Here is an 8,445-nt window from a genome sequence, read left to right as displayed (position 1 = left end):
AAAATTGCCTTCATTAAAAAAAACAAATTCAATGGTCCCCTGTGTATCATGGAGATGCTTTCTAACAAAAAAAGAACTCGCAGTATACAAAATATGCAAGAGTCAACTTTGTTTTTTAACAATTACTGTATTTTCAGTATTGTAAGGTGCACTTAAAAGCTTTAATTATTTTCAAAAATCTATATGTTGTAAGGCCTTATACATGGATTAACTGTAGTTGTGCTTACTAATAATGAGGCAATTTTATGAGGTACATGGCGCTCTGTCAAAATGACAATCAATTTTTGTACAAGTTCCAAACAAGGTTAGGTGTTACTATAAGTCCGCTAACAAGGCTAATGTGTAGCAGTGTCGGACTGTTTTTTTTTTTCTCCAACCTGTAACTATAACTTGGTTCAAACACTAGTAGAAAAAGAGCTCTAGTGTTATAGAAAGGAGACAAAGATCTACTAGCAATTGATACATTTGGCAAACTAAATGCATTCTGGCGTGAAGGAGATTGGTTGACTGTGAGGTCGTTAAAAGAAATCAGAGAAACGTAGAAAAACTTCATTGTAGTATTCAAGGAACGTGTTGAGTTTTACTGTTTATTTGGGACAATAATACAGAAAAAAATTCTTCACTCTTCTTGCTTCAAACTACCCGGCTGTCTTTCCTTCCTACAAGTTGTGTTTTTCACACGTTTGGACTGGTAACTGTCTGGTTAAAGACTGTGACTCATGTTTTAATACTTCAGTGCTGAGATTCATTCAGACCTCTGAACTAAAGAGGGAACTCATTGAGGCAGCTTTGAGGTGACAGCTGACCTTGAAAATGTCGTAGCACTCTACTTTGATGGGTGATGTTTAACCTTACTGCGGTTTATAGTAAAAGTTAAATATACATAAAGAGAATGTTGAGTCATACTTACAGAACAAAACAATAGTGATTTCCTGTAATCTGCTAAATTAAAGGAATAATTTTTGCATGAACTAGCAATATGCTGGGTCTAATTTCTAATCCGTTTGACTGACAAGAGGTAGTATAGCATTTATGTCTTTTAATTCCGTCTCCTATCCACAGGTCACCTTTAGAATTGTTTCATATTCTCAGTAATCTGATAAAGTTACAAGTACACCTCTAATAACTATTATAGGGTTTATTCAAGCCTTAGTCTCAACTCCTCTTATGGTAAGATGAAAAATGATGCAATATGAAAAATGGACAAACCTGTACAGAAAACGCAGATGGCCCACACGAAATAACAAGGTTGTAGACCTTGTTAATGGTAATGAACTTTTTTTCCTGCGGGTAAGCTAAGGGTAACGGTTTGTAGCAAACACATACAAAATGCTGGGTAGAGTAGGGATGAAGTAGGTGAGATAACAATTATATTTTTCATCTATTCAATCCCACAAATCTTGCGGACTGTGAAAGAAGCCTGTTAGTGTGGCCTCACTGCATGCTGCTTCACTGCTTGCAACAGAGGCGAGCGAGTAAGGGCAAGTATGTACACCGTACTTATGACTAGAGCAGAGGTGGGAAAAATTTTAGACTTATGAGCCACAACATAGTAACAACAGAGACAGAAACAACATGAAAATTGGATGAAAACTCAGCTTTAATTTAATCGAAAATTACTTTAAAACAAAACATCTTAGAGTTCTTATTTCAAAATGTTAAATCTAATTTTAGTGCCAATTGCTCTGATTAGTTAATATTCCTTAGGAAAAAAAAAAGCACAAACTTACAGAAGTACAGTGTTTATGTGGTCCTTGAATGATCAGAAAAATGCCTGTCCAACTCGAAAAACACATGAATGTCGGAAAAACAACAAATCTTCCAACACCACATGAGTACAGAGTAACTTTTTGGACCTTTAGACAAAAGTCAATGTATTTGTTATATCCATCTAAGACACACCATAATTACAGGAAAAAATAAAACATTATTTAGGATTACAAATATAATAGTTTGGCAGGCCAGACTAAATAGATAAAACGGGCTGCATAAGGCCCCCAGGATATAGTTTGAACACCCTTGGACTAGAGTATGGTATAAGGGCACCATACAACAGCATCACTCGTACATCATAAGTGCGTACAACTTCCAATAGCCTTAGACATTTCATGATACACACACGTCATGGTTGACAATCATACGTTCCATTTTCATGACTTCCTCTAACACATCCTCACTCATTCTCTCTATAACCCTCCACGAGCTCGGACAATCCAACAGCATCCATACAGGTCAACCACTGTATGGGGGGAATTACCTGAGGATTCACATCTTTATTATATTGAGTCTAAAAGGGAGACTATGTATTAGACTAGAAAGAGCAGAATTGGTAAATTTTTCATGAACAAAACCTCATACTACTTCCAATGGGATAATAATCTCACAACTCCATATTCCTTGCAAACATGTCATCACTTAACAAGGAAATAAACAGCCTTTCCAAACAATATAATGCTTGCCAAGGAATATTGTTAAATTAAAGAAATTATCAACCTATAAAAGTGTTTACTTTTAGTACTTAGCTTATTTTCTTACATTGTTGCTTTTAAAATGGGAAAACTCAAATCCTGAGAATGTAATTCTGCATCGCCGTTGCAATTGAATCACATTTGTTACAGTAACTTGCAGCAGTTTCTTTCTCACCGTTACACCAGTATGACAATATAACAGCAAACCCACCCTACACTTGCACAAAAGTGTCACCTCTAAAACCGAAGAAAAAGGTGTGAATACACCGAAGCACCCTGTCCTGATGACATGATTACAAGAAAGGCAAAACATGAGTCCATACTGTGTGATCATTGCAGCATATTTCTCAAGCTCAATTTTAAGAAAGTTCATGTTTGTTTGCAAAGGACACAAACTACAAAAACACAAAATTGAACTTTAAAAAAAAACGATATCCTGAAACTGTCAAACACTTGATGGCAGTTAATAATTAGAAAGCATTTGTTAAAATTGTCAGTAAAACAACAACTAAAAAATGGATCAAAGTCCTGGATTGACCTAACATAAACTAGGCAAAAAAACAAAAACAAAAGATAGTTCAACCATCCATCATATGATCACAATCCCAGAAACTTCAGGATAAAGGCGAGGCACAAACTAAACAGTTTGACTATCCTTGAATACACAAAGACACTTTCCTAAAGCACATTTTATCACCAATCAACCTATAAAACTTGACTTAAATTCAAGATTTTAAAGATCAACATTTCTTTGTTGTTTACTGTGACTCTTGTTCGACAATTGTTCAATCTTGTCTGCAGAATTTCAGGATTTTAAAAGTTTGTTTGCCTGTGAAAAATGCAGCACTAAATGTCAGCATCATAAGTAAGTTTCCATTGGTGTATATTGAAGATTACAGATCAGCAAAACGTAATGGCTAAAACTGCCAATTGTATTTATCAGAAAAACTTTTATTGTAAATAACTCCAGCTTTCAGTTTTGTACAAATATTATTGTGTATCCGTGTTGCAAACTCTCTAGTTTAGCTGATCAGTTATTTTCTTTCCCACTGACACAGCATTTCAACTTGCTGATCTAACGTGACATGTTAAGTAACACCATCTTCCCACTCTCTATTGTCTCTGGAAGGTATCAATTCAGCACAAGAATTTCCGTTTTCTTTTACTTCCTATTTTTGCAGACCAGCGACTGCCACGAGTTGTACTTGTGAGTCTACGCATTTTGGAAACCCAAAACTCTTAACCCCAGAGTGTCTCAGTATTACTCATTCCAGATCTGCATGTCTAATTCTTCTTCCTGAATGCAAATGAATAAAATGAAGCTTTGTTTGACATTCTGTGTACTCACGGGTATCTTCCCTCGGCACAAAAGCAAGAGACCGTCACCCTAACCTCTCAGATACAAGTTTGATGTTTTGTGTATTCCAGTAAAGTTTCTGATCTCATTTAGGGTTCTGACTCACTCGCCGCTTTGCATCATCATCACATTTTGTAGAGAAAGCCTCTGAAGTGTTTAAGAATGAAAGGGGAAGGGGCCAAGACAACCTCTTTTAGGAATTTTCTGTAATTATTGCAGAGTATAAGACAAAATATTTACTTTAAATTAATTCATGAAGTATTAACTCCAGTTTTACTAATATATATGTTCTACATATATTATATACTATGTTATACAGTTGACAAAAACATTCAAGGTTTCCCCAACGACAAGTTGTGCCAAGCAAAAAGACCATAATTATCTGTTGTTTCAGAGACAGTTCATTCTGGGGTTATTTCTCCTCAAATTAAAGAATTTCACAGAACTTTCTCTGTCTCAGTTAAGAAAATCAGTTAAAGATTAAAATAAAGAACAAAGATTAACCAGCAGTCACTCTAGAAACTAAAAATACAATCGGTGGCCACTTCATTAGGCACAACTGTTCATCTGCTCATCAACACACATTTCTAATTAGCCAATCACATGGCAGTAACTCAGTGCATTTATGCATGTGGACGTGGTCAAGACAATCTGCTGCACTTCAAAGTGAATGAGGTAGAAAGGTGACTTAGATTACTTTTAATTTGGTATGGTTGTTTGTGCCAGATGGGCTAGTATTTCGCAAACTGATGGGATTTTCACCTACAACCACCTCTAAAGTTTATAGAGAATGGTCAGAGAAAGAGAAAATATATCACCGAACGACAGTTCTGTGGGTGGAAATGCCTTGTTGAAGCGAAACTAGGTCAGAAGAGAATGTCCAGACTGGTTCCTACTGATGAAAGACAACCGTAACTCAACCACTGGTTACAACTGAGGTCTGCAGAAGAGGATCTCTGAACGCACAAGTCCAACCTTGAGACAAATGGACTACAGCAGGCATTAGTGCCAACTGAGCATGGTTCCAACACCACAGCCTACCCGAGTATTGTTGCTGACCATGTCCATCTCTTTATAACGACAGTGTACCATCTTCTTATGGCTAGAATAAAACACCATGTCACAGAACTAGAATTACCTCAGACTGGTCTCTTGAACATAATGAGTTCACTGGACTCAAATGTTCTCCACAGTCACCAGATGTCAACTGTCTGATTCTATCATGTCAAAATGGACCACACTCTCCGAGGAATGTTTCCAATACCTTTTTGAATCTAAGCTATCAAGGATTACGGCAGTTCTGCAGGCAAAAGGGGGTCCAACCCGGTACTAGCAAGATGTACCCAAAGAAGTGGCCAGTGAGTGTGACTGATTACTCCAAAAAACTAGTAGGGTTTGTCAGAAACTAGGTGGTACAGATTCAACAGAAAGAAACTATTTACTGAAAAATACATTTTTCATGAAGAATTAAAGCACAATATCACAGTTACAAAAGTGTTACAACCAACCGCTAAATTGTAATTCTAAATTACCACAAGGCATTAGGAATAGATATCACTGTACAACACACAATCCTATTGCTAACGACAACCTTTGATGCTGATCTTTAGTATTATAAAAAACTAAATCTAAAGCAGTGCCAAAGCTACATCCTACATACTTTTGACCATTTTGTTTATAAAAAATTGTCTATCTAACTTTAAATGTTTACGATGCACTTACACCTAACCAGCACTTTCAGTCTCGACTTTAAACCCTGTCAAATGAATGCAGGACTTGTTTTGTATACTGTACTTTGAAAATACCCACTTCCTGGCCTACACAACGCTTTTACCTCTGCTTTTCATGTCTGTCTAAAAACTTAAGACTTCTTCTGAAAAGAGAAACTCAACAGTTTCCTGAAGAACTGCAGCATTTGCTGAGTGTGAGTTTCGCATCTAAAATAACCTAAAAGATGCACATTAAGTAACACAAGCGCTTTTGTTGGAAACTACATTTTTGGGGTGTGTAAGGGGAGCAGGTTTACTGTGACTTAATAAATTGACTACATTTCCTAAACTTGTCCACAAGCAACAGAGCAAAGCAGCAAAGAATGTGCAGGGAAGAGTAACGTGAGGAAACAAAAGCTGCTCTTTGTTGTTGAGCTTTGGAGCTGGAGTGACAGCGAGCATGAATAAGGGGTCAAAGATCCCAGGATTATTCAGAGGCTGTTTAATAGACACACAAAGGCGTGCACCAGCACAACTATGCACACACACACACAGTAGTAGGTTTTGCACTCATAAAAAGGGTATGGCATCATTGGAAAATTCTGGTTTTCTTCTAAAAAACATATTTTCTTTTGCAAAATTTCCAGCTTTATACAAGACATTTTGTTGATTCATTTTCATCAAATAAACCAGAGGCATGCCATCTTGAACGGCAACTTAACTTCTAACAATCATCAGATACTGAAAAATTGAAACCTTTCTCCTCTCATTTGGTGGAAGGAACATCGAGCCAGACAGAATATGAGTATATTTCCTGGCCGTGGGGTAAGAAGGCCGGTCTGGAATGCTCCAGAGGCAGCGCTTGTGCTGCATTCTTTGCTTTAGCACCATAGTGACACATTGTGCACCTCTATGTGTGTGTGTTTGTGTGCTACGCCGTCTCCAACTTGACAATCTCTGCGGAGGAAATTGAAGGAGCAGGTGGAATGCTGAAGAGATCTCCTCCGGGACCACAAATAAATCAATAAACAGCACACTAAACAAACAGACGGTCAGACAAAAGATAGCACATTATCAGGTCTGCTTCACCCCCAATGTGTGCACGCCAGGGTGTGGGGCGCCGTTTAATTTCCCATCAAAAGCTTTTTTTCTTCTCATTAGGAAAGTGAAGGCAGTAAGAGCTGATGTTTGACACATTCGTGTTTTTTTTTTTTTGCGCTGACTCTTGGTTTCTCTTTGATTGAAATCGCTTTACCCGTTTAAAAAAAAGCTAAACGCCTTATGTACTTTGGTGCCAGTTTTGTTCTTGGTTTCTTCTGAGTGAAGTCCTCCGATTCTACACCTAGACAGTCAGGAAACCACAAGCTACAGCTGAACATAGAGAACAAGATGTAAGGTGGAAGTTTTTGCTCCTCGCCTTTGATGTTCGCCTTTTACATGAACCTGAGAATTACCATGAATACAATCAAGAGTATGAAAATAAACAGAAGACAGACAGCTGGAATACTGTCAGTTAAGGAAATGTAGAGCAACTGACCGCAGAGAAAAATGTCAAACATTTGTCTAGAAGCAGAATGGTGTTTAACATTAAACCAATTCATTCCATTAAGTCTATTTAAATACAATGAAATGAATTAAATAAAATAAACTCCAGTTTTAGTGGATTAAGCTGTTCACACGATTCACTTAATTTAGAATGTATTACACTGAATGCATGTTTTATGAATATACAATAATTAGGGAAATAAATGTTTTAAAATATGCACATAAAAACGAATAAAAAAGATAAAGGGACTAAACTAAATAGTTATAATTAAACTCCTAAATAAGTACATTGAAGCTACATTTACAATCATTATTTTGCAAATGTGTTAATTTATAAATTACAAGCATACAAATAAAAATAAAAAAGCACAAAACCACATGTTAAGTCTACGCAGTGTCAAAAATCATGGTTTATCTTTCAAAACAAAAACCTTTTGTTTCAAGACTTTTGATTTTAGCAGGAATTAGCTTTTAACAGTGTGTCGACTCACCTTGAGACCTTTCCCCGGTCTTAAAGGTTTCTGATGCTCCAAACCCAAAGGTTAAAACCTCACCAAAAATCGATCCGGAGGTAAACGAAAACAAAAAATACATCCGCGATGAGAACGTAGAAAAAAAGACCACTTTATTTACGGTTTCTCTTCTATTTTCTTTTCTTGTTTTACGTGAAACCGAGGATTTAACCTCGCGAGCTTTTAAAAATAAATTAACAAAAAGAAAAACAAAATCCACCTTCTGTTTTTAAAATAGTTCGTTCATTTCCGAAATAAAAACTCATTTGTTAAAATGTTTAAGTCGCTGAGAACGTTGGCTAGTAAGGTCTCACGCTCCTGTTTCAGCAAGTGGACGCCGCGTGCCGTCAATGCACTGAAAGTGGGCTTCGTTTCCGTTATGTCCTTCACAATAAAGGCCAAACAGGAAGCAGCTTTTATTATGAAACAGGGCAGTTTTTTAAACGTGTTTTGGTTAGTAGAAATGATAAATGGCGTTTATTTATTTATTTTTACTTCATAGTTGTAATAAAAAAAATAATAAACAAACTGAACTGGTTTCCTGTATACTAAAATTCTGTTTTATTTTAAACTAGTTTCAACATTTCTTTGTGTTAAGGGGACATTTTGCTTTTGTAGAAGTGGCGTCACACTAAAATATAGTGCTTTTTCTGTAAAATTTGATCAGTTTAGAAAGCCAGGAATTACTTTAGTGATAAAAGCAACTTGCTTCAAACCAGCAAACTGTTATCACAGACGGAGCAAATATGGATATGGATATTTAAGGTATAGTAAGAGCAATTTTTTTTTTAAAATGGAAGTAAATTAATACAAATTAACATATACAAAATTAAACAAATGAAGAAATTAAAAGA

The 8,445-nt window shown here is 36.2% G+C and overlaps 1 protein-coding gene across 2 annotated transcripts in view; it reads right to left on the bottom strand.

The window, feature by feature from the left end:
* LOC112161218 (adhesion G-protein coupled receptor G5) overlaps positions 1 to 7,914 on the bottom strand; it is a 25,004-nt gene extending 17,090 nt beyond the window's left edge. For both annotated transcript variants that reach the window (XM_024296272.2, XM_024296273.2), the window contains exon 1: positions 7,571 to 7,914. The gene's annotated coding sequence lies outside the window, so the exon portion shown is untranslated. The remainder of the gene's footprint in view (positions 1 to 7,570) is intronic.
* Positions 7,915 to 8,445: the final 531 nt, after the last annotated feature.

The sequence above is a fragment of the Oryzias melastigma genome, linkage group LG3 (assembly GCF_002922805.2).
Source record: "Oryzias melastigma strain HK-1 linkage group LG3, ASM292280v2, whole genome shotgun sequence".
NCBI lineage: Eukaryota > Metazoa > Chordata > Actinopteri > Beloniformes > Adrianichthyidae > Oryzias > Oryzias melastigma.
This window is presented reverse-complemented; position numbering and strand designations above follow the sequence as displayed.